Source organism: Ailuropoda melanoleuca, chromosome 2 (assembly GCF_002007445.2).
Source record: "Ailuropoda melanoleuca isolate Jingjing chromosome 2, ASM200744v2, whole genome shotgun sequence".
Taxonomy (NCBI): domain Eukaryota; kingdom Metazoa; phylum Chordata; class Mammalia; order Carnivora; family Ursidae; genus Ailuropoda; species Ailuropoda melanoleuca.
This window is the reverse complement of record NC_048219.1, coordinates 140,767,342-140,793,772: the sequence shown is the minus strand read 5'-3', so window position 1 is coordinate 140,793,772 and position 26,431 is coordinate 140,767,342. Positions and strand designations below refer to the sequence as shown.

The 26,431-nt window shown below is 46.0% G+C and overlaps 1 long non-coding RNA gene across 1 annotated transcript in view; it reads right to left on the bottom strand.

Moving 5' to 3' along the window:
• The window catches only part of LOC117801093, an 11,485-nt gene extending 4,928 nt beyond the window's left edge, over positions 1-6,557 (bottom strand). The window contains exons 1-2 of the long non-coding RNA XR_004623490.1: positions 6,462-6,557; positions 5,280-5,442 (exon numbers count right to left, since the gene is read on the bottom strand). This is a non-coding gene — a long non-coding RNA (uncharacterized LOC117801093). The remainder of the gene's footprint in view (positions 1-5,279; positions 5,443-6,461) is intronic.
• Positions 6,558-26,431: the final 19,874 nt, after the last annotated feature.

The window sequence follows — 26,431 nt, the reverse complement described above, 5'->3', positions numbered from 1 at the left end:
GGGGGCAGTGTCTCTGCTCAGCAGGGAGCCTGCTTCTCCCTCTCCCTCTGCCTGCCACTCCCCCTGCTCGTGCTCTCTGTCAAATAAATAAATAAAATCCTTAAAATAAATAAATAAATAAATAAATAAATAAATAAATAAATAAAATCTTCCCTCTGGATCTCGGATGCTATTGACCAGAGAACTCTCAGCTCTGACCTCAGGATGTCTTGTACACTGCAGGCATCATAGCGAATGCTAGTTGTAGTAGTGTAAAATTAATCCGACACCTTTCCCTGGATTCAAAATGATATTCTTGATTATGTATAAAATCTGCTTGTGAATATAAGGTACTATATATGATGCACGTTGCCATTGAGGTACATTAAATGCTCTGCAACACTCCCATTTCTTGGAATGGCTAAAGCTATTTCCCTACTGCGTGCACGGACAAGAGAAAAGAAGTATTTCTTATTCCAAATCCCCTGACATTGGAACTACCCATCCAATCCTGCTTTTCTCATTACTTGCACCAACCGTTCTGAGATTCTTCTGTCCTATAAAATTCTTGAAGGAGAAAACAAAAGGGAGAACATTTTTTAAATAGTTGCAAAATGGAGTGGGGGAGGAGCAATACGTTTCTAGGAGGTGTAACATGCCCTTGGGACCGAGGGCAGATAAACAAGGTGGGGCAGGGTGGGTGTTGGTCTTGGGGAGAACAGTCCAGACCACGTGATGCTGTATCTCTCTGGTGGAAGTCCCTGGAGGACGGACCGGGAGGTTTGCAGACTTGGACCTAAGAGCTGGAAAGGTATACCAGGCATTCTGAAGCCATCTGGGCACCAGCAGAAGCTCTCGGAGGGAGGCCACATGCTTGAGCCCAGACCAGCACAGCCTGCAGGCCCAGCGGCCCCCCGCTCTCTGCTCGGCTGTGACTCTCCAGCAGCGGGTCTGGGCAGAGATGCTGCCTGCATTCCTAGTGGGCACTGTGCTTGTTTCTCCAAGCAGCAAAGACTTCCTGAGCTTCTGCCAGTGTCTCCCTCAGTTCAGTCTCCCTTATTTCCCAGTGCATATGTACAGCTGGGGCTTCTCTGCCAGGACACCAAGGAGTCCAGAGTCCAGAGAATTCCCTGAGCCATCAAACCCAGATTGGCCAGGCTCTTCAGTACAGCCTCGCATCCTGGATCCAGTCCAGCACACTGACTGGTCAGAGGCCAGGAATCCCTGGCAGGAAGGAGGATCTGAATGCAGGGAACAGTTTTCTCTCAAAGACTACGCTACAGCCGGGTTGAAAAGCCAGCTCTGGAATGGGGTGTGCTTGGCCCAACCCCAACTCCCATTCCCTGTTTCGGTCCTGTCATCCCTCAGGGCCAGCAGACCTGCCTCCTCCCTGGCTCCTCCCTTGACCGTCACCCGCAGAAGGCTCCCACTGCTCCTAGATCCCGCTGTTCACAATCACCACTGCAGGACTCGTCCCCACCCTCCCCCAGCAAGCGCAAAAGCCCTTCAGCACCAACCGTTCTTCCAGCTCCCCTGGGCAGGAAGCACGGTGCCGGCACACAGCAAATACCTGGGCCATTGCATTAAGGTCTGTTTTACTCTCCACTGGAACAGTCCAATTCCAGAAAGAATCCAGTGTTTCTCCTTCCTGATCACAGGTACCTGGGAGTCCGGAAGATGACATCTATTTCCTTCGAGTCGAGTTGCCTTGCAGACCCAACAGAGTCAAGCTCTAAATGTGCCTAAGTTCCTGCTTCCTCAGTTTCCCTCCCTCCCTCCTCCCACCCTCTGCATTCTACCCCCACTGCCAGCACCACCAAGGCCCCAGAGCCATGAGGCCTCTGGAGCCTACCCTTCATTGTCAAAGAGCCGCATGAATTCATTTTTCCAAGTGCAACCCTCATCAGACAAACGAACCTCACTCTTGCTAATATCATAACCTTTCACAGCGTAATTGTGATGCGTGACTGTGCTTTAAAAAGCCCCTTCCACCAACGCAGAGGGTGAGCAGAACGAAGGAAGTGAAGACACAGTTCTGTCACAAACAGGCAAATTTCTTTCTCTCAAAATTACTTAAGGGGCTGACAGCCTTCCAAGAGTTCATGGCCCTCCCTCAGTAGTACCCGGCGCACCCAGGAGGTGCTGTCCGTCAGGCCGGCCCCTCTGAAGGGCCTGCAGTCACACAGCTGGCCCTAGGCCCACACGGGGCGGGAACGCCACTGCGCTCTGCCCCCCTTGGCACTGAAGCAGGAGGCAATGTGCAGGCAGCCACTTGGGCTCCGTCAGGCCCACTGGGTACCTTGCCTAACCCATCTGTTTTCCCTTTCCTTACAAAGCTGTTTCCTCGGCTGGTTCAGCGAGGAAACCCCTGAGTAAACAGAGTGTGTGCTGTTGGCCCCAAGGTTTCTCTGAGGTGTACCCCAGGGACACATGCCCGGGCGAAGCCCACTTCCAGCCCCCTTGCCAGGCCTCCGGCCTGTCACAACTGTTGTTTCCATGAAGTAGTTTCTTTCAACTCCACTCACTTCAGCCTCTGAAGAAAGAGCTTCCATCTCCAGACAGCAAGGCAGAGGAAATCTCTGAGGCAGATGTCTGCTGAAGGCACTGAAGCCCTCCGCCTGCTTCCCCTGCTGGAGGGCCCTCCCCGGCAACAGAACAATGGCTCCAATCATGCCGGGGAACTCCACAGGCTTCCAGGTTGGCTCATTTTCAGCATCTGTGTGGTTCTGGGGCCTTGTCGTTGAGGGGGGTGGGGTGAGGAAGAGGTAGCTGACATGTGAGGTCACAGAGGCACAGACAGAGCTATTAGCCCCATTCCTTAGGTGGGGAACCTATGGCTCAGAGGTCAAGAGCTAAGAATTGATGGGACAAGAAGTCCAGCCCACAGCTGTTTCATTTGAAATCCCATATCTTAACCATTGCTCTTTTTCCATGCTGGGATGAGTACATGGGACCAGGGCCACAAACCAGGCTTATCATCTGCGTAGGAAGGCCCTCAATGTACTGGCCAAGCTCAAGGACCAGCTCAAGAAATAAGTGGGCAGCCAACAGACCATGGAAAGTGGGGTTTGGCAGTAGCCAAGGACCCAGTTCTTTACCAGTATTACTGGTGCTGGTTTTGGTCCAGAAAGCCAAGAAACAGTAGATAATGTTCACCCCTTACTGGTATAATCTTAACCAATTTAATCCCTGCATGCCTCAATCTTCTCATCTGTCAAATGGAAATAATAAGAGCTCCTACTTCACAGGCAGTTGTGAGGATTAAGTGAGTTAGTACGTGTAAAGCACCAGAAGAGTGCCTGGCACATGGTAAGAACCATGTATTGCTGATGCTATCAGCAGCAGCACCACTGCCCCATCCTCGTCCTCAACATCACCATCATCTTGGACTCCTCTCCCCACTTCTGTCCAGGCAGAGTCAAGCATTCTTGTCCAGAGCTCCCAGAGCCTTGAAGGACACCTTCATTACAGTCCTTATCACTTTGTATCAATGCCTCTAACCTGAGCAGCAGTCGTGACTTTTCATCTGTGTATCTTGAGTGTCTTATACAGTGCCTGGCACGTAACAGATATGCAATAAATGCGTGTGTTGAATGAATGAAAAATCATGCCTAATTCTAAAACTAGGCTTTCAGATAAATTGCAAAGGGTATCTGATTTTTACAAGACTTTTAAAAAATTATTTATTTACTTGAGACAGAGCGTGCGTGCAAGCGCATGAGCAGGGGAGGGGAGAGGGAGAGAGAGAATCTCAAGCAGACCCCCGTTGAGCATGGAGCCTGATCTCACAACCCTGAGATCATGACCTGAGCCAAAATCAAGAGTCGGATGCTTAACCAACTGAGCCACCCCGGTACCCCTATAAAATTTTTAAATATGGCCCCCCAGACCACATCTCTGAGACCAGAACATAATAATAGGTGAAAAGAAAATTCAAAGGGCTTTAAATTGTGAAGTGTTAGACACATGTAAGAGATTTCCACTGTGACAATCATGGTATCAAGTAATAGTAACAACCTCCATCTGAGGCACCGAGTGCCCCTGAGGCCTTAGAGACCCCGTCCCCCTTCAGCATTTGAAGACTCAGAAACAGGCAATCCCCAGAAGTATCCCCGTAAGTCTTGCCCTAAATGAAACATTTTCCAAGGAATCAACATGGTGTGGAAGGTTTTACAATGAACTTTCAAGACAGACTCTGAAAATAGGTTCATGAAATACTGATTGAGTGCCTCCTTTGTTCCAAGCACTCGGCCTGCAAATATGAGGGGAGACTTGTCTAAGAGAGGAAACCGACATAGGAACAGATAATTCATATATGGTGAGTGGTACGCAGAGGCATATCCCATGTTCAGAAAGTGCAGAGGATAGGGGGTTCCTGGGTGGCGCAGTCGTTAAGTGTCTCCCTTCCACTCAGGGCATGATCCCAGCGTTCTGGGATCGAGCCCCACATCAGGCTCCTCTGCTAGGAGCCTGCTTCTTCCTCTCCCACTCCCCCTGCTTGTGTTCCCTTTCTCGCTGGCTGTCTCTCTCTGTCAAAGAAAAGAAGAGAAAAGAAGAAAAGAAAAGAAAGAGTGAGCAGAGGACAGGCCTGATGTAGGGGTTTGAGGAATTTAAAATTTAATTTAAATTCAATTTAATTCACCTGTACTGTATTATCAGTTTCAGAGGTAGAAATTAGTGATTCACCAGTTGCATACAATACGCAGTGCTCATTACATCACGTGCCCTCTTTTATGCCCAACACCCAGTTACTCCACCCCCCCACCTCCCCTCCAGCAACCCTGTTTGTTTCCTGCAGTTAAGAGTCTCTTACGGTTTGCCTCCCTGTTTTCAATATACTTTATTTTTCCTTCCCTTCCCCTATGTCCCCGGTTTTGTTTCTTTAATTCCACATTCGAGTGAAATAAGTCAGTCAGAGAATGACAAATACCATATGATTTCACTCATATGGGGTTCAAGGATTTTTATATGGCGGCAGGGACTGACCTAGGACAGCGGATGCATTTTCAGGTTCTTTCCAGGGCAGCTGTGGTTTAGAAATACCAGGGACTGCCAAGCACACTGCTACACGATCTGAGAAGGTGCAACTACCACTCTGTAACCCGTATTTAGGAGGCCGGGAAGACGAAGCCCTCCCCCCTGGGCAGACCACCGGAGCTGCTGGTCTGCCTGGAGTCCTGGGGTGGGGCACGTCCTCCCACCACCTGGCACACAGTCACCTTCGCTCTAACGAAGCCAGTGCTGTCCCTGACTGCCTCGGGCTCCCGCAGCCTCCCTCCTGAGCCTGCAATCCCCCTCACCTTGCAAATGCTTGCCACCGGCTCATCCCATCGTCATCGGTGCCCTGGGGAGGAGACTTATCCTGTCGACTTCTGGTGCCTTCTTACTTCAAGGCCAGGCCTGGGCACCCGCTGGTCATTGTGGGTGTGCTTCTGGTTTTCAAGGAGTGGCCACTCTTTGTACCTGGATAATTATTTTTTAAAAAATGAGGTGCTGTGAGAAGTGAAGCAAGGCGTCTGTTCCTGAGGGATAACCTTTCTTTCACGTTGTGTAGCTAAGTACTCCAGACTAGAAAGACGCATGAGTGTACAAATAAAGGGAGCCCTGAGGTTTGGGGCTAAGGGTCACCCTCCTTCCAAGGAAAGAAGGTTCCAGCTCAGGCTCCTGTGGGTCAATATGGCTGCGGGCACACGGCTTCCTCAAAGCACTGGCTGCCCATCCCTACGCAGGTGCAACTCCGGAGGTTGGCCCTGCTGTGAGGTCTCTTAAGGGGATTAACAAGCCGGCCTTACCAAACCAGGCTTCTCTGGTTCTCAGCTAATTACCCTCCAGTAACCTTTTCTTTCCCTTGGAGGCCCAAGGGTCTGTGACAGGCCACTCCCTCAAGTCTCCAGGCACGTGGCAGTGCAGGCCCAGGAAGAGGCTGGGCTGGGAGCAGAAGGAAGGCTTGGTAGTTCCCAAGCTGGCACTGCGCCAAGGACACTGAATGTCGAGAGTAACCTGTTGCGTCTGTAAACCGAAAAGTGCCCCCAAAGAAATTCCACATCATCGAGGTGCTCGTTGCAGTGGGGAAGGCAGAGGAAGGAAAGAGCAGGAGTCAGTAGCTGATAAAGTATAGACCTGTGGAAGAGGCCCCAGATTTGTAAAATGGAAAAAGTGAGAAGTTCTAAAAAAAAGAGAGGGAGAGAATTGTTCTACACTCTGGAACATTTGGCGGGCTCGGGTATTGCGTGATTTTTACAAATCATGGAATTTTAAAATAATAACACATTATTATAACATATGTTTACAGCCAATAGTGGCAAAAACACAGAGAAGTATAAAGAGACAATCAAAATCACCAGCAAGAATAACCACTCACACACAAGAAAAACCACGGTTAATATTCGGTATGCCACACCCTCATCCTTTAGAGCGGTCTCTACCTAAAATCTAAGGTTTCTGTACAGAAGTCATACAATATGGTTACTATAGTTACTCACCTTGCAAATATTTCTTGATGACCTATTTTTTGCTGGGGATGCGCCAATGAGCAAATCGGACAAGCTCTCTGTCCTCATGGAGCTGGCACTCCTCCTAGGGAAACAGACAATAAATAAATAAACATGAAAATGTGCCATGTGCCGACAGGAATAAATGCAATAGAAAAAAATAAGGCAGGGTGGAGGACAGGAAGGATGGGGCCGCAGTGGGTAGGGGGAGGCGTGAGTGGCCACTATTTTTATATGGAAGCCAGGGATGATCTGGCCGACAAGCTGATTCAATCAGAGACTCAAGAAAGTGAAGAAGCAGCTGTGAGGAAATCTCAGGGCAGTGTTTCAGGCAGAGGAAAGCAAGTGCAATGTCCTGGGGCCACAACTGTCGGAAGAAGACTCAGGAGTCCAGGGTAGCTGGAGTAGAGTGAATGAGGAGAAGAGTGGAGAAGTGGGGCGGGGGCGGGGGGGGCAATGGGGGAGTCCAATTATGGAAGGCATGTAAGCCACTGTGTATCCTGTTTTGTTTGACTTATTGTTAGATTATGAGGATTTTCCTACTTCATTACATTTTCTTCAAATCATAATTTTCTAATGACAGCATGGAATTCCACCACTTAGACTAACCATCAGGTATTCAAACAATATCTTCTGTGGTTTTTAAAATTATTTTTCTCTGTTATCACTAGCATGATGCTTAACACATAAATCTTTATGAGATCTCTGTTTTGTCCATATAGTAAATTCCTAGGCATGTAATGGGTCAAAAAACATAAATACGTATAAAATTTTTGATACACATTGCCAAATTTGCCCAGAAAGGGTCTGATGAATTATAACTCTGTATGGGTAAGAATTTCCATTTCACCACTGGATATAACAATTTTTAAAAACTTTTGGCAACTTGATAAATGAAGCCCTATACTACATTGTTATTTTAATTATCATTTACTTGGTCACTAGTGAAGTTGGAGTTTTTCATATGTTAATTGGTTATTGCAAACTGCTCAGGTCCCTTGTCCATTTTTTCATGCAGTTTTTTCTTACTCTTTATATGTAGAGGCTCTTTATTTATTTGCTGGGTCTTTTTTTCTCAGTTGTCAATTATCTTTGAAGTTTGCTTATGGTTTTTTTTTTTACTTAAATTTTTAAATTCCTAGGTGGTCAAATATATCACTATTTCTCATATGATTTCATCCTTTGCTTCCTTACCACAAGATCAGATAATTTTTTTTAGGTAGGCTCCACTCCCAGCGTGGAGTCCAATGCAGGGCTTGAACTCACAACCCTGAGATCAAGACCTGCCTGGGCTGAGATCAAGAATCAGACACGTAAGTGACTGACCACCCAGGCATCCCAAGATCAGATAAAGATTTACCTATATTTTCTTTATTTAAAAAAATATATATATATATATATTTAAATCAGTCTTATTGTTTATGGGAATAAATATACAACTTTTTTTCTACTTAGCCAACCAGTTATCATCCTATGATCATTAATTGAATAGTGTAAACTTTTCCTACTAATATACAGCATACATTTATAATGCACAAAATTCATATAAATGTGTGTGCATGTGTACACAATTTCAGGATTTTCTGTCTTACATCCATTAATTTGCAAGTGTATTCTTGAAACAATGTCAGATTGATTTATATATCATAGCATTTTAATAATTTTGATGTTTGGTAGGGAAAATCTCCCCCAAAATTCTTCCTTTTCTATATTTTCTTGGTTAATCTCTTCCATTTATACTTCTTACAACTTTAAATCATTGTTATTACAATCCATAAACAATCTCATAGTAATTTTTATTAGAATGACTTAGCACTTACAAATTAATTGACAGAGAAAGTACCTCTTCCCTACTGAATCTTTACTAATGTGGTATGTCTCTAAATTTAGCCTATCTTATGCACCTCAAAATACTTACCACTTTCCACATATAAATTCTGTACACTTCTTTTAAGATGCTTATTCCAAGGTATTTTACTTTTTATTGCTGCTGTGAATTCTTTTGGAGGGAGATCCCCCCTTTTCTTTTAAAGAGGGCAATTGAAAAAGCTGGACAGAAATATGTTTGTGTTGTACCTCATCACAGGGGAACAACCTCATTCCTCACTGATGGATTAGAGAATACAGCTCTAATGGATAACTTCCTATCCATGGTCCTCAACTGGAGGGTGGGGAGATCATGCATGAAGTGTGTATTAGTTAAACTAAAAGGCTAGGTTGCTATATCCAAAAGACCTAACAATAGTGTGGAGTAGAGAGCAAAGAAGTTTCTTTCCCTCTCATGTAATAGTCACAGACAAGCATACCAGGCTGGTGGACAGCTGTTCTCTGTGAGGTCCCTCATGGACACTTGTTCCTTCCAGGTTGTCATCTGCCACACCCCCTAAGGTATTATTGTTGTCCATTTGGTCAAAGCTAGATTGCCTCACATTGGTGTTGCCAACGGTGCAAAGGGAGAAGAGAGTATTGGAGGGGCACGCACAGTCCTCGGGTCTAACTAGGCCTGGGGCTGACACGATGCTCAGACATGGACAGAACATGACCCCGCTGCCACACCTACATCCAAGGTGGGTGGAAAATCCAGTCTAGTCATGTACCCAGGAAGAAGGGGAGGACAGCTTTGCAGGACAACTGCCAATACCAACCCCTCACATAGAAGACGTGGTAAGAGAGGGCTGATCACTTAAAAGGGGGTAGGGCCAAGCACACAATTACCCAAGTCTGGTGCACGATATCTCCCTTTCACATCACCATTGCTCTTACGGTTGTGATGCACAGGCATGTTCCATTGGCCACTCCCTCCCTCAGAAGTACATGGAAGAGGGGTGCCCTGGGTGGCTCAGTTGGTTAAGCATCTGCCTTCAGTTCAGGTCATGATCCCGGGGTCCTGGGATCGAGCCCCCACATCGGGCTCCCTGCTCAGTGGAGAGTCTGCTTCTCCCTCTCCCTCTCCCCTTTCCCCTGCTCATGCTTGCTCTCCCTTTCACGTTCTGTTTCTCTCTCTCTCTCTCAAGTAAATAAACAAAATCTTTAAAAAAAAAAAAAGCACATGGAAGATTCATAATGACCAAACCAAACTCATGAGAACATGCCACCGTTCTTTGCATTTGAGGACAATGCTAATTTTCCTGCTGTCCTCACAGAGTTACAGGCTTTGGCTTTTAGTATCAATATTGACACATTAGTTCAAAATAAATCCTTTCTGTTTGTGGATCACCAGACTCATCTGTCTGCCATTGTGTCTCACATCTCTGCTACATTAAATGGCAGGGATGACAAGCGGTTTGCCAATATCTAGTATTGCTTTCTCTAGGATAAGGCCATAATTAACTGGGTGCTGGCTGTCAGAATAGACTGCACGTTTTCCAACTTCCTTTGCAGCTAGGTATGGCCTCGTGGCTAGGTTCTGGCTCGTGGCATGTGAGCAGAAGAGATATGTGCAATTTTCAAGCTGTGCCCTTAATTGGAGGAGCACGCCCCTCCCTTCCTCCTACCCCCCTCCTTCTGCCTAGAATGTGGATCTAACGGGGGGATCAGCAGATAAGGCAGCATTCCGGGAGCAGAAAGATCCTGGGTGTCTGATAATTCTGTAGAACTGAGCACATACTGGCTTGGACTTTTACATGCAAGAAAAATAAGCCTCTATTTTGTATAAGCTGGGTCTCTGCGACAACAGCTGAGACCGTATCTTAATTACTACTGAGTTTCAGGAACTCTTTCTGGTTGTCCTCCAACTCCGCATAAGGCAGCTATCTGGGCACCTGGTCTTGGCTGTCCTGGGCACAGTTGTGCTGCAACAGCCGCTGTGTGCAGCTTTGAGGAATTCATTCTTCCATTCCCTTCTAACACCCACTCATTCATCCTCCAAGTGTGTGTGGAGCACCTGCCTTGTGCCAGGCATGGGGCCAGGCTTTGGGAACATAACGATGAATAAGGCAGGGTCTCCATCCCTTAAGTTTTTGGAGAAGACTGGCCACATTTAGAAGTATATTAGCATGAGTTGGTGGAGAAATTCAGAGGGCGAAGAAATTCTGCTGAAAGTAGTCGATATCAAGCTAGAGACCAATAGCCATGTCTCTCACGCTCTACCTACCAGGAGCACACTCTGCCTGTTTCGCAAGAGGGGAAAGTGGTTCTGGAAGAGAAATCCTAAGCTAATACAATTTTTCACAACCTCCTTAATTGCCTTTCATATGAGGCTCTACAAAGTTCAGAAACCCTGCCAGAGTACAGGGATATAGATTCGACATTAACATTTTCAAAGACAGTTAAAGCAAGACTCTCCCCCTTTTCCCGCGCAGCATTCCCCCTGCAGTCCCTGTAATCTGGAGCCCCCATACCTCTGGCTGCCATTATTGCTTTTTCACAGAAACAGCTGGGTGGGGGATCCAGCCTGGACTGGCGCAGGGTCATCTGTCACAACCCCACACCTGACCAACCCCAAATTCAGGGTCTGTCTGGCTGTGTCCTAAACACGGCTGTGCTCTCCAGCTGTGTGCTTCTGTTCAGACTGTTCCTTGCTCCTAGAAAGCCCTTCCCCCAGGCTGCCTGATAGAATCTCAAATACTGTAAGGACTTTCCTGATAGCCCAAGTGGGTGCACACACCGACACCTGCGGCTCTGCCTTGGCCCCTGACCAGACTGTAAGCTCCTCAGACCAGGGGATGTGCTGGTGTTTTACTCATCTTGGCGTGCACTTAGCTCAGAGCTTTGCATGCGGGAGGTGCTTACTAAGTATTTTGGGTTTGATGGAGCTGATTTTTCTCTCTTAAGGCATGGTGACTGAGGAAAAGCACAACGGGAGGCGCTAGGGCATGGGGATCATGCACTCGCCTCGGTGGTGTAGCAGTGACTTTTTCACAGGTGAAAGTGGGATAATAATGCTGCTTCCTACTTTATAGGGCTTTAGGGAAGGACATTGTACATGCTAGCTCTTCTCACAACCTATAATTCCCTAACTGTGTGAACCCAATCTCGTCTTTTCATTTCTCTGGGATTCATTCACACAGGGAATAAAAAAAAAAAAAGAAAGAAAAATGTTGGGTATCAGAACAGCTGTTGATCCCTTTGAAAAAAAGACTCTATCATCTGTGACCATCATAACAGTCAATTCCAAGCGGATGAAAGATCTAAATGTGAAAGGGAAAACTGGAAAACTTTTGGAATCACACATAGAGAATATCTGCATGACCTCACCAGGCCAGGCTGCGGAACTAAGAGGAGCGGGTGGTGGCAGAGCGCACCTGACACCAGCTCCTCCGACGTCATGGGAGGCTTTCAGGCTCTCCTGTTGTCACCAGACTGGCCTGCTCTGGGGGGAGAGGGTGGACACCTAGAAACAAAGCCTTTCTCGGAAGCAAGGGAGGCAGACGCTGCACCTATCACTTCTAGAAGCGCCCCATAGCAGCCCCAGCCGCAAGTCTGGTACTAGAAAAGAAAGGAGTTGCGGATGTTGTGAGCAGCTGGCGGTCTCTGTTGTATTGAACAGAAAGGAGAAGACTGATACATTAAATTAGATTCACTTGAAAGTTCTGTTCAACAAAGACAACAGAAAGGTAAAAAAAGAAAAAAAGGACCAATATTGGACAGGAAAAAAAAATGTTAGGAACATGTATGATTGACAAAAGTTAGTATCCAGAATCTATGAAGAACTCTTTCAAATCAGTAAGAAAAAGAGTAGTAACTAGATAGAAAAATTCACAAAAGATGTAAACAAGCAGTGCTCAGAAGAAGAAACACAAACATATTTAAAAATGATAATAATAAGCCTCGTGGGTAGTCAAGGAAAGGCACATTAAAACCATAAATGGACATCACTTCACATCCATCAGCTTGGCATGAGAGTTTTAATTCGACAGTATAGAAAAAAGATCCAAGGAAACTCAATCATTGTTAGTAGTAGTATGAATTAATGCAACTGTATTAGAGAATTTAACACTCATGAATAAAGTTGAAATGCACACACCATGTGGGCTAACCTAGTCTACCTTTTAGATTTATACCCTGGAAAAACCCTGGAAAAACTTTTGCACCTGGGTACAAGGAGAGCTGGCAAGAACTCTCATAACAATGTTGTGTAATAGCCAAAAAACACCTATATGTAAGCAACCTGAATGTCCACCAACTGGAGAATGGATAACCTGTGCCGTGTTAACATGACGGAATGCTATGCAGCAGCTAAAATGGCAGAGTTAGAGCTCGACAGACGAGTGTGTAACACAACTCTGAAAACAAAGGAGCAGATTGCAGAAGAATCATTCATGGTGATGCCATGCATCAAATTCGAAAATATGCCAACAACTCCATCTGTTGTTGAAGGACACGTAAATTTGTTGTGGAAATATAAAAGAATGCACGGAAGGCTAAACATGAAATTCAGAATGCTAGTTTTTTAAGGGCAGTGGGACAGGGGAGGGGGATATGCTCAGGATGACTTCACAGAAGGTGTCAACTGAATTGATAATATTTTATTTCTTGAACTGGGTGGTAAGTACCTAAGTATCCACTTAATTGTTTTTATCCTTTTTATATATCTGAAAATATTTCATGATAAATTTAAGTCATATTTCAAAAGAAGGGGTTAGTGGTAGTCAGAATCCACAACAGCCCCAGTGACCCTGGCCTTCTGGTATTCATGCCCTTGCATAGTTCCCTCCCTTCAGTGATGGTGTATGACTTCTTATGCTAGGTCATAGAAGGCACTATGGTTTCTGCCTTGTTCTCTTGTGTCATTTGCTCTAGGGGAAGCCATCTGCTATGCTAGAGGACACCCATCCAGCTCTGTGAAGAGGTGCACATGGAGAGCGCCTGGAACTTCTCACCAACAGCCTGCCCCAGCTTGCCTGCCAGGTGAGAAAGCCACCTGGGAATCAGATCGTCCAGCCCCAGTCAAGTCTCCAGATGACCGCAGCCCAGGTGACATCTGACGGCCACCATCTGAGAGACCTCAAGCCAGAAGCACCTGGCCATGTGGGGTCTGAACTCCTGACCCACAGAAACTATGGGAAAAAAATAAATGATTATTGTGGTAAGCCACTAGGAACTGGCGTGATCTGTTATGCAACACAGACAACTAACGCAGGGTTGTACTGAGTGGTGCCCAGGTTCCCTTTCAGATCTAGCATTCTGGGCTCCTAGCATTGCCCCCTCTTCGCTCTATTCATCCGTTCACTCAGTCATTCAACTACTATGTAGAAGAAACTTCAGAAGTCTTAGGATCACTTCTGACTCTCTTTGGGATCCAGTCCTGGGCTAGAAATACTGCAAATAGGTCAATCATTCAGGGGTTCAGTATTTCTTGGTTTGATCTACAAAAGATCCAGCTCACAAAAGAGATCCTCCATCCTTAGTTTACTGCCATTGCAGAAAGTACAAGAACAGTCTCAAGAGGGAGGGAAGGCCTTATGCTTTAAAATGGGATTATGTTTCCATAGGTAAAGACTCAGGAATTTTACATGGCATGAAGTGGTAAAAAGCTGGATCATACCTTCTGGCCTATACACCACACTGAAAAGATTTCTCCTACCTGCCGAAATTTTACCAGCTACTGAATTTTTACTAACCACGCCCGCCAACCTCACTCTTTCTCCATCTGAACTATACCAGCTACTTCTGACTGTTGGTCAAATCAGCAGGGTCTAGAACCACAGCGCCTTCGCAGGCAAATACCACACGGGTTGCAATGAGCACTGGGAGTTACATACAACTGATGAGTCACTGAACTCTACCTCTGAAACTAATAATACACTCTATGTTAATTAATTGAATTAAAAAAAAAGAATCAGCCTACCAGCAAAGGCACGTCCCACAACAATACAATGAGAACAAAATGTAAGCGGGGCTTGGCCTAACCCCATCGGTTGTGGGTGCGTGCAGGTACGCACCAGCTCTTCAAGCACGATTAAACCTGGGCTGCATTCCCGGGGATGGATCCTGATGCAGTGCAACTGGGAAAGTGGTACGGCCTCATGGGCTTCCAGAACACCTTCAGAGCAGGCATTGCTGCCCTGCTCCGTTCTCCCTCCTTAAAGATGCGGCGCCTCTTTGCATTTTCGCTTGGTGTGATGAAAAGTAGCTGACTTGGAATGAGAACACCTGGGCTTGACTCCGGCTGCGGGTAACTAGGGGGTGCTCACAATGTGGGCTTCTTCGGTGGACTCTAGCTCACATACACTAAAGACAGCTCAATTGGAAGGAGATGAAAATAACTCACAGGATGGAAGGGAGAGCTGAACGGCCTGGCTTTGGGCCATCCTGGGGATCTGGGTAATGAGAGCCCACAGGCATTCTCTCTTCGCACAACTCAACATTTTTCTCCTCTAGGGGATCTCCCCCAAGTTTCAAATCTCCAACATAAAGAGTCCAGTGGCCTAGCCAGAGCCATATGCCGGACCTTGGAGGTGCGGGGTGGAAGGGGCTAGAAAGGGGGATAGTCCACCAGGATGCAGGGATGGGAGAAAAGTCAGTTTCCCAGCAAAAGCAATGCTGGGCTGGCAAAAAAAGAAGTGTCCGTTCACGGTCTAGCCTTAGACGCTTGTCAGAAGGCTCAAATACGGTCAGGCTCCTATGAGAGTTTCTTTTAAATCCCTGTAAAGGTCCAATCTTATTTTCTCTTTCTTGAATTTTGAGGTCAGCAAGAGCCTCTCCCTCTGACACCCCTGCTGCTCCGAGGCCTGGAGGGGGCTATGGCAGCCTGGGGCGGGGTGGGGGGCGGGGGGCAGCTGTCATCAGGAGGGGAAACCACCAATTGCTCCCAGGAGTGTGGTCTATGCCAATAATCTGAGGCTTAGAAGAAATGCAATTGCTTGGCCCTGATAGGAGAAGTGTCTCCGAAGTGAGCATTTGTGTGTCGGTCAGTGTCCGTGAGCCCCCCGAGGGGAGCCCCGTGCTATAAGGTGGACGAAGTAGTCCCCAGCCTCAGCAGCGGCTCAGTCGCCACTGCGTGTGCTGCCAAAGAACTACAAAGGAATCACAGCACACCTATCGTCGGGTCATACAGGCGGCTCTATTCCCCTTTCCCCCAAATGCTATTTCCAGAGCTTTGGCAGACAGACTTCTCTCTCTCCCACCCCACCCACCTCCTCCCGTTTGAGGTCCTTGTTTGCAATGTCTTTTTCACGTTCTCTCCTCCCCACAGCGTTCAGCTACTGGCTCCATTTCATCTCAGTCACAAACAGAACCTGGCAAATAGAGGTGATGAGGAAGCCACGTTCTGGAGACAAGGGCGGAGGAGGAAGCCAAACCCAGGCTTGAAGACCCCCAGTGAACCATCTCTTGTTCTGTAACTCCCTGGGGATTTGTGAACCTCGGGAAGAAAGGTGGCCAGACAGCGGTCACAGCCCCACCTGGAAATTCCCATTCAGGCCCCAGGAACATGGGTGTAGTTTTCCAGTGCCAATCTTGCTGACACGTACCTGTCCTGAGACCCCTATCTCCTCCTCTGGGTCCTGGAGGGGAGTTTTCTTTGTTCCCAGTTCTTGAAATGGTAACGATTTTCCTTGTCATCTCTGAGACTTGCAATAGTGTCGTGGGAGACAAATGCATCCGTGTTAGTAATTCTTAGATAAAAGCGCTTCACACATGTGAAAGAATTATCTTTAATTTCGTCTCTTGGGTGTATGGTGAGGATTAATTAGTTAATCTCAGCAAAGTGCTATAATTGGCAGGAGGAATTATCAAAACCCTGGGGAAGGAATAGCTTTGAATATAGTCACTTAAAACAGTTCTGCTGTTAATAGCAGCTGACATAGCCGGTCTAGTGTCTCTGATGGCACAAACGGGCTTGGTTTCCAGCAACATCCTAGACCATACCTGCCTGGTCAGGGGTGAAAAGATGAAAATAACTTTGAGTGGGGGTGAGGAGAGACATCAACATGCCAAGAAAACTCAGGACCTGAGTCAGCCTCAAATTCTGTTCTTGCCATTGACCTTCATCCAGGGCCCAGAAACACATGTGTGAAATGGAGTAGGAGGAAAAGAACCCCCACAGAGCTGCTGGGGGGGGGGGCGCTGACTCAGTATAGAGCCTCCCCTAAGAGAACAGAGACGGCAAGGAAGGCTCCCAACCCAGACCCCACAGCAGATAGACCCTGAATCTTTCTAGGTCTCCATGTCTGCCTTTGTAAGATAAAACATGTGAGCCAAATGTCTAGGTACTGTAGGAAGACATAGTAACAGCAAGATGCTTACATAGGACTCACTACCTGTCAGCCGCTGTACTGAGACTTTACTTGTATTAAGTCGTACTCATGGCAGACAGCAGGTTGCTTCTCCCACCTTACAGAGCTGGTAAAGTTTGGTGGGAACCCAGCTGGTCGCATCCTGACAACCCACACTTATAACCACTATGTCATGCTGCCTACTTGAGTAAAAATCTCTTCATGAACCTCTGTTCATGAAGAACCTAGAGGCGAGTATTTCAAAAGTACCAAACGTGAAATTCTTTGAGATGCTCCACAATTTAAGCTTGGGCTCACAGAAATAAACAGCTGTGTTACTCTTCCAGGTGTCTGGACAACCATACAATAAAAAAAAAAAAAAAAAGATTGAGAGTATAACCGCTCTCTCCTCTGAGCTTTTAACAATCTTAAAGTGAGTCACATGTTGGCTTTTAAACCTAGATTGTATCTTTAAACTAAAATCCTTGTTTAGACAATGGTGCTTTCAGTAGTCTCTTAGCAAAACCAGCCAATTATGTGAACCCCAAACGTTAAGCTTATTTGGTTTGCAAAAACCGTTTGGAGATTTAAGTGCACAGATTTGGGTAATTTTTCAAAGGAATCTTAAGAAGACATCTAAGCATGAGAATTTTTATCTACTTTTGTCTGGTTCTCCCTTCTAATATATCAATCAGTTGATGAGCTGTTGACATTTGCATGATGCACTGGGCAGACAGGTCCATGGTCGTGCCAAAAATGGCAATTACTTATGTCAGTACCTGATTTTTACTTGCTCTCTTTTTCTCAGTTTAGTTTCTTCTAAAGCAAGCAATGTATTTAATAAGTAAACTCTTACTTAGGTGAATTTCTTCAATTCAAATCACTCACTAAGAATTCTACATCTCCTTTGACCAAGGCTAGTGCTTTGGTGACCTGTGATGTGCCTTGTTAAATCCGACTTTGATTCAGGAAGTCTAAGGTGGGGTCTGAGGTCCTGCATTTCCAGCAATTCCTAGATGATCCCAATGCTGCTGGTCCCCTACCAAGCTTGAGTGTCTAGCTCTTAGACCACACCAAATGGACAAGGAGAGAAGAGGAGGGGATGGCAACTCCCAGCAGTGGCTTTGGTGACAAGATGACCTGAATAAGAGTCAACAGTGATTTGAAGGGCTGTGCTAAGGAAGGACCTCCCACTTCCAAAAAGGAAAAGGAAAAAAAAAAAAAAACTCATCTGAAATGTTATAGTAAGAAAGTTTCTCCTTCGTTTTCTTAAATATGAACACTCTAAGAAGAGAGATACCAATTTATTTCAGGAGTTAGCAGGGGAGGACGGCAATGGAGGGCACTGGGGGGTGTTTGGGAACACCACAGAGGGAGCTCAGGGGTGCAGAAATGGGGAGGGATCGAGGGCTACTGGGGTGAGGGCTGGGCCTGCAGGGCAGAGGAGACTCCATGGTGTTCTGTGCCTTCCTGGTGACAGGAGACCCCTCAGGAAGGGCACTCTGGCCCCGAGCTCGCCACCCTGCCCCCTTCCCTGCATTTTGGAGGTGGTTGAACGTGAAGCCACAATAAGGGGCTTTTCTGACCCAGAAAGAGAATGAAAGCTTAGAGCTGAAGGCTGTGTGAAGCCCCTGATTCGGTCAAAGGAGCAGCAAGGGAATTCTAGGGAGGACCTAACAGCATAGCCCACACAGCACAGAAGACCACAGGCTCTGCAGCTGGACTGGCTCCAAATCCCGCCTCAGTCACCAAAACTCTACGTGTTAGGGCTTTAGCCACTCCATGCCCTGTTTGCTCACTGGTCAGACATGATGGGAAAAAACTCAGAATTCACTCCAGTATCCTCGCTCATCTTCTTCCTTATAATAGAACTCAAATATTTACATTGCTGGCTGGGAAACAGTAAGACGCTACATCCTAGCCTCCCTTGCAGCTAGGTGTCAAGGTGTAAGTAAGTCCTGACCAATGCAATGTAAGCAGAAATATTGCTGGGATTTCTGGGAATGAAACAAGGTGGCCCTTAAAAAAAATTTTAATTTCATTTCAAAAAAAGTGGGCCTTTTATCTTCTCTTCCTACTTCCAGCTGCCTGCAACAGACATGTGATGACTGGAGCTATTGCAGCTATCTTGGACCTTGAAGTGACCTCGAAGCCTTGTGCTGAGGATGGTGGAAGAGAAAGATGACATCTTGATGATGCCATGGAGCCACCATATCAATAGTGGCCTGGCCTACTTCCAGATGTTTTCTTTTTTACATGGGAGGAAAATAAACCTCTATCTTAAAGCCATTACTGCTTAGGACATTTCTGTATAAGCAGCTGAACTGAATAGTAACTGATTCACGAGATAACATTATTAACTACCTCAACATGATTTTGTGAGAACTCAATAAGAGGATGTATATAAAACTCATAGCGCAACTCCAAGCACTCAGTAAGTCTCAATCATTGTTCAGTATGATTATCGTTAAGTGACTCACCGGGTCAGAACACCGAATGACAGCTCAGAGCTAAACTAACAGCTATGAGAGCTGAGGGGAACTTAGTCACCAATCCCAAGCCCCATATTTTAAAGATGAGATGACTTGGTGGTGGGTAGTAAGGAGGGCACGTATTGCATGGTGCACTGGGTGTTATACGCAACTAATGAAGCATCAAACTTTACATCAGAATCAGGGGATGTACTGTATGGTGATTAACATAATATAATAAAATAAAATTAATTATAAAAAATAAAAATAAAAAATAAAGATGAGATGACTGAGGCCCAGAGACACAAAGGCACTTGAACGGGGCAACCAGCATGATAGAAACAGCCCCAGTCTCCTCACATCTGCCTGCTCCAAAGGCTTTCTCGAAGTGGCAGGCGGGCAAAGGAAAGGATCCATGAATCAAGAGATGACCCCTAGATCATAGGACATGCAAATGTTCTAGGGGGACCAACATTTAATTCCAAGGCTTTCATTCAAACAAAACCAATCCATGTTTGATTATTGACTTCTATCAGGAAACAAGGAAGAGGCAGGGGGGAATAGGGCGGTCAGGTTTGGCTCTGTACCCGTCTGTGCAATGGTTGTGTGTGCACTGCTGTGGATGGAGAGCCGTGACACTGGGAGGAAAGCAGTAGGCTTCTCTGACGGCCCTTCCTCAGTGGGGCCAGCCCATGCCCCAGGAAGTCATGCTTTCTGGACTCTCTGAAGCATCCCCTTCCCAGCCTGACTCCAGAGGCTTCTGACTGCTCACTCCCTCACCTTCCCAGCTGTGACCCAGCAGAATCACGTGCCTGCCTTCTACTAAGTGAGAGGCAGCCCGTGTCTGTTTGAGGCGTCTTGGAGGAGAGGGCATAGACTGGTTTCCCTGAGTCTGTAGCAAGACCCCAGGTGGCGGAGCTACCTTGATGACTTGAAAGCATCCTGCTCTAATCTGCTCACGACAGTGGTCTCCACCCGAAAGCCCACACGTGCCAGTAGAATGCTGGCCCCAGCAGCTCAAGGACTCCATGGTAGGTCCCCCAGAGAGCCTTCTGGGCAGGAATGGCAAATGGGTTTTTTTCCCGTGCTAGCCGCTTAGCGCTGCCTTCCTGGACAGCTGTGCTGAAGAAGGATTCTGGCCCTTCGCAGAAGGACTCCAGCAGCACGTTAACAATGGCTGCCATGGGCCCCGCGAGAGGCAGAGTCACAGGCTCACACGCTTGCCATCCTTAGCCTGGGATTTCAGATGCACGAGACCACCAGCCTCAAACTAGATCGCTACAGACCTGTGTCCTACATGGAATTTTGGAGAACCAGCCTGTGGCTCCTGAACACATCCCCCCCACCCATTCCTTCTCACAGACACTGCTCACATACAGAACAAAATTCAAATTGCATCCATCTTTGCCATTTTTGCACTTGGAAGCATTTAATCTGAAGAATTCACTGACTGGCACAGTGTTGGTGGTTCACTCTGAATAACCAGCGTAAGTCAAGTATAAAGTGTGTACAACATTATTTTGATCCAAGAGCTGGCACTGCTGTGTAGTAGGCCCTTCCTTTCTGGAAGCAATTCCTCTTCTCTGGAAATCTCCACCCTCCATCTCCCGGGATGGGCCCCCAGCAGGGGTTCAACCACAAGATCGGGTCCTCTTATCATACTTGCTTAGTGCTGGGGCGGCTACTTGTTTCAGGTGGAGATAATCTGATCCACTCTCTCAGGAATGTCATGTTTGAACCAGAAGTTACAGAGGTTGGGAGTTGGAGGCGGAGTCTAGCGTGAGCTAGAGCAGGTATCTCAAAATCAGACCCTCCAGGGCTTAGTTGGGCAAGCAGGCCATGTGTAATAAAGACAGCAGTCCACTGCGCTGATAGCAACTCGGTCTGTGTTTGGGGGTTACTAGGAGCGGTGGGGACTATGTCCACCGGGAGAGATACACCCAATCTAAAAGGGTAACTCTACCCAGTTCCAGCCAACTGTTGCCCTACCGGAGAGGGGCCTAAGGCTGCCACATTATTTGATTTTTTTTTCCCAAGAGAAACCAGATATCTAGATTTTTATGTGAAGGCCTTCTAACTTTTTTGACTTGTCAACTAAATTTCAAAACTGTACTGGGCTTATAAATCATGCCTTTGGTAAAACATCGCCTGAGGGCCAATGGTTTACAATCCATACTTTTGAGAAGGTCTCTAAATGAGTCAGGGTCCTATCAGGGCACAAACTGCTTGCTCAGAGAGGAGGATTTTTATAATGGGACAATTTACAAAAACGTAGGGCAGGGTTGGGACTAGGGTAAAGTGAGAGAAGCACTGGCCTCAGAGGCAAAATTTAAGGGCACACCGAAAATTTCAATAAGTAAGACAAATGATATTTTAATGCGGTAGTTTAAAAATCAAAATTAACACCAAAAAAAAATCAATGATAAACAGAATTGACATTCCGTTTTAAATAAAGACATTTTAAATAAAGACAGACTCAGTATTACTGAGATTTCCTTCCACCTCAAGCTCCAATACGGCCCAGCACACCACTAATCAAGGTGTAGGGAAACCACAAGTGGGTGTGCAGCTCCCTGGGGGTGGTAAAAACAGAGCTGTTGCCACAGGAAGGCCAAAGGGATGAAAGGAAAGAAGTGTTCTTAGAACATCAAAGGAGAGAGTCACGCTGAGAAGGCCACTGTCAGATAACCTGTGACTGCTGGCCAAGAGACTTGCCCGTCCCAAGGCATTCCCCAAGGGGAAGAAACACCCTGACCTCACTCTCCTTTCTTTCTCCAAGCTCCTGCCAGGATATACCATTGGCCAAAGCCAACCAAAAGTCAAGGGAGTAGGAGGCCACCGATGTAGTCCATAGAGCCCACCAATACAGTTCACAGAAACACAAAGGATAGAAAATGGACTGGAAGGGCAAATGGAAAAGCATGGGCCTGGAACTCCTGCCTTTGTCCCCTGCCTCCCTGAAACCTGGGAATTCAGTGATCCCTGGGACTCCATAAGTTTTCCTAGTATCCTCCAAAAATAGCCCCCCCCCTTTTTTTGGCTTAAGCTAGCTGGAGTTGGTTTCTGATATTTACCACCCAAAGAATCTTACCTAACACACCCGGCCTGCATGAAAGTGACTGACCTACCGACTGTCGAACCCCAGGTAAATTCCAGCAGTATTCAGCCATGCCTGAGCAGTCCCAGCTCACACACAGATGTACCTCTTCCTGCTAGCCATCAGCATTTGGGGACTCAACTGACATGGTATTTCCTAACTAATAACAACTCATTGACAAAGTGATTGCTCATGGCTAATTACCAATCATAAAGGAATAAAGTTGAAGCCACCAAAAATAGCTTAGGTATATTATAATGGTCCTGCCCTAAATTTAGGTATTGAGTTACTCTTTGACCTATAATTCCATGGACTTTTCCTTAAGGGAGGGTACCATAGAATCCATCCTGTCCGGCATCCATAGAACTTTAATATCTATGTGGGTTTAAAAAATGCATTCTATAGGTAGAAGATAATAAGAGAAAGGCAGAAAATGTACATTGATTACTCAAAACCAGGGGGGCAAGGCAATTTCGTAAGAATAAAATTTACTCTGAATGTGACTTTGACCAAGAACCTTGTTTAGGCACTGATATGGGCTGAATTCTGTCTCTCAAAAATGTATATGTTGAATTACAAACCCCTAGCTCCTCAGAAAATAACCTTATTTAGAGATACAGTCTTTAAAGAGGTAAGTAAGTTAAAATAAGGCCATTAGAGTGGGTTCAAATCCAATATGGATGACGTCCTTATAAGAAGAGGTAATGCGGACACAGACACAAGCACAGAAGGAAGACCATATGCAAACCTAGAGAGAAGATGGTCATCTACAAACCAAGGAGAAAGGCCTAGAACAGATTCTTCCCTCGTGGCCCTCAGGAGAAACCCAGCCTTGATCTCTGACTTCCAGCATCCAGAACTGAGAGAAAAGTAATGTCTATTGTTTAAGCCATCCAGTCTGTGGTACTTTTTGTGGAAACCCTGGCAAACCATTACAGGCACCATAACAACAACAACAACAGCAAATACGTGTAAAGGGTTTGCCAAATGGGAGGCGCTGCTTTGAATGCTGTATGTATTAACTCATTTAATCTTCACAACTTCTGTGGGAGGGAAGCATCATATTTACTACCCCCATTTCATAGATGAGGAGACTGAGGCATCAAGGGGTTAACTAACTTGCCTAATATCACACAAGAAACAAGTAGGAGAATTTGGATGATAAGCCTCCGTCTGAATTCAAAAATATGGACCCCGAATCTGTGCTTGTAAGCACCATACCCTATTGCCTCTTGGGTGTAGAACTCTTCTCCAGAGGAAGATTCCTTCCCCTACTCCTACTCCTAAGCTGTCACCAGCCAGACAAAATAGAAAGTCAGGTCATATGGGTGTACCCATACACAAGTACTCAAGTACCTTTGATTAATCTGATACGTTCAGAGACATTGAAACCAAATTTTCGTAGATTTAATGTTTGTGTCCCCACCAAAATTCCTATGTTGAAATCCTAACCGCCTCCCACCCCCGTGTGACAGTGTTAGGAGGTAGGGCACAGAGAGGTAATTAGGTCATGAGAATGAAGCCCTCTAGCATGGGCCTATACTGTTATAAAAAGAAACACAAGAGAGATTATTTTTCTGTTGGTTGTGTGAGGAAATAACAAAAAGATGTCTGCAAACCAAGGAGGGTGCCCTCACCAGATACTAGATCTGCCAGCACCTTACTCTTAGACTTCCCAGACTCCAGAACTGTGAGAAATAAGGGGTTTAAGCCCCCAGGCTGTGGTATTCTGGGATAGTAGCTAAAACTAAGATACAGGTCTTAAAAATCATGGTGTTATTATAAGACATGGGTGATTGAACCAATCGTGTCCCACAACCTAGGCATGCGGTTGAGATCAATGTAATTTGACGGGTTGATGCAATGTGTTTTCCAAGTGCTTATGGAAAGCTATGCCAGTACCCTTGGCCATCAAAGTCCTGTTGGGTATAACCACTCACCAGGGATGACTCCCAGGACAATTAAGTGTCTTGCAGCTCAGATACGGCTTTTGAAATCCCCTTCTTGCTTTTCACCAGCATCAACATCCACTACCACCACAACCTCTTCGCACAACTCCCAAAAGGGTAAGGGTAAAACAAGAATAATACCTGTTTCATAGGGTTGTTGTGAGAATTAACAAGCCTGGCGCCTAGGGTTCTCTCAGGAAATGTTAGTTCTTTTCCCTTCTGCAACGAGTTGTAAAGTCTCGCTCAACAAAGACGAAAACTATTGATTATAAACTTGTGTTTACGTTATAATTCATTTTATTAAATTAAGCCTCCTCTCCTGACTTTGGCAGAGGTCATGATAAATCATCATTATGTGCACACTAGTTGGAAAGATACAGGCTTTGCCCGATCTGCACAGTCAGCATGGGCCTGTGAGCAGGGCGGTTGCTGCGGGACACCTTCATCTCAGCAGCTGCCTGGAAGGGAAGGGAACTCTGGGCGTATTAAAAAACAGAAGAGAGGCATTCTAAAAGGATGACCCTGTCCCACCCCAGTCCTGTTTTGGCCAGACTCTCCTATCCATTCAAAGTGCTCAAATTCACCTGCTCTAAAATCCAGGAGCTGTGATTTATTTTGCTGTGCACTGTGCCAGCCCAGCCCAGAGCATGTGCCAAAATCCTGGTTTTCCTCTCTGCACAAAAGAGTTTGGACGAAACAAAGCTGGGATGAGCCAGGTCACAGGCTTTAGTACCCTACTGGCCAATGAATAGGAGACAAAGGCAAAATGGAGACCGGCTGTCCAAAGCTTTGTGGACCGTGGGAAGCGGCGTTGCCAAGGCAATGATTTAGAGCCAGACCGGAGAAGCTGGTGTTAACAAGGACAGGAGACCTGCGCCACGTTTCCTGAAAGGGAAGAGAGAAACTCAAAGGGAATTCACCACCAATTGGTAGGATTTCCATGTTTTGTCTAAAATATGTATTTCTAGCCTGCCTTATGTTGGAAAATTCTGTTCAGAACTCTGAACTCTGAACACAGTAGACTTATCATATCCTGACTGTCGGAGATAATTTAAAATCAGATGAGAGGGAAGGAAGGGGAGTTGAGAGTCATGGTTATTGTCCAATTCAAGCCTGATAAAAAGCATCCAATAATGGTCTATTTATAGAGACATATGGGATGGTCATAAGGAGCAGAGCCCAGGGGCTGAAACTCAGGTCGAACGACAGGTTTTGTAAGAGACACTCACCAGTTAGGGAAATCATTTAATCTCTTGGTACTTTAGATTAGATCACCAACAAGAATGAGTAAGACCTGTAGAATTTCATACTGGGGGAGTAAAAGCAGGAAGAGCCTGACTCCACACATTTAGTTTGAAATAATTAAATTAGTCCCTTTTTATTTTAAAATCAGACCGCATTGTCAGGGGACACCATATCAACATGTTTGTTTATTTAGGCCTAATTCATTGACTTGCCTGCTGAGGATCACCAGGTGTTCTGATTTCTGAGCCCAAACTGTATTTGAATGAAAGACTGGGTTTTTCTAAGAGAAAGTCAACCCTAGGCAGGTCTATACTCAACCTCAAACTCACCGCTCCACCCCTCAAGCCATTTGCTCAGTTCCCTTGTTGTAGAAATAATGCAAGTTATTTATTAGCAAGTGAGATAAGTCGTGGAATAAAATCAGTGGACTGTGTCTGCTGTGCAACCATGAACAGTTAGTTCTAGGAGGGCACAGAGGAAAGAGAGCCAGGGGGCACAGCCGAGAAACCCAGTTATTTCTCCAGCATAAAATCAGATCCAAATAGTTTCTGCAAATCTGTTATACACATCGCACAGTTTCACAAGATAGATGCATACATATGGTTCAACATCACCAAACAGCAAAATCCTTTGCAATGCACACTAACGGCTGACCAAGTGCTCATACGTACATTCCTTCATTTGATTCTTATATCACCTTGAAAAGTCAACAGATGAGGTCCTATGGTCTCCATTAAATGGAAGGGGAAACAGATGCTCATGGAGAGTGAAGTGTCCAAGGCAGCATTATACACAGGAATGATGTAGCCTCTGAGATTTTTACGGCCACTGAATCTGGATCCTCCGATTGCTAGCCCCAGCCTATCAAATCTCAAAACAGGACCACCACCACCCCCCAACTTCCAAAACAAGACTTCTTTCTCAAATATGAAGGCCCCACTAATAGTCATGACAGCCATTTACAGCCAAATTCCTTTCTCTGTAGAATTTCACTCAGTCACCAGGCTACCGCATCACAAAACCTTAGACACAAAAATCATCT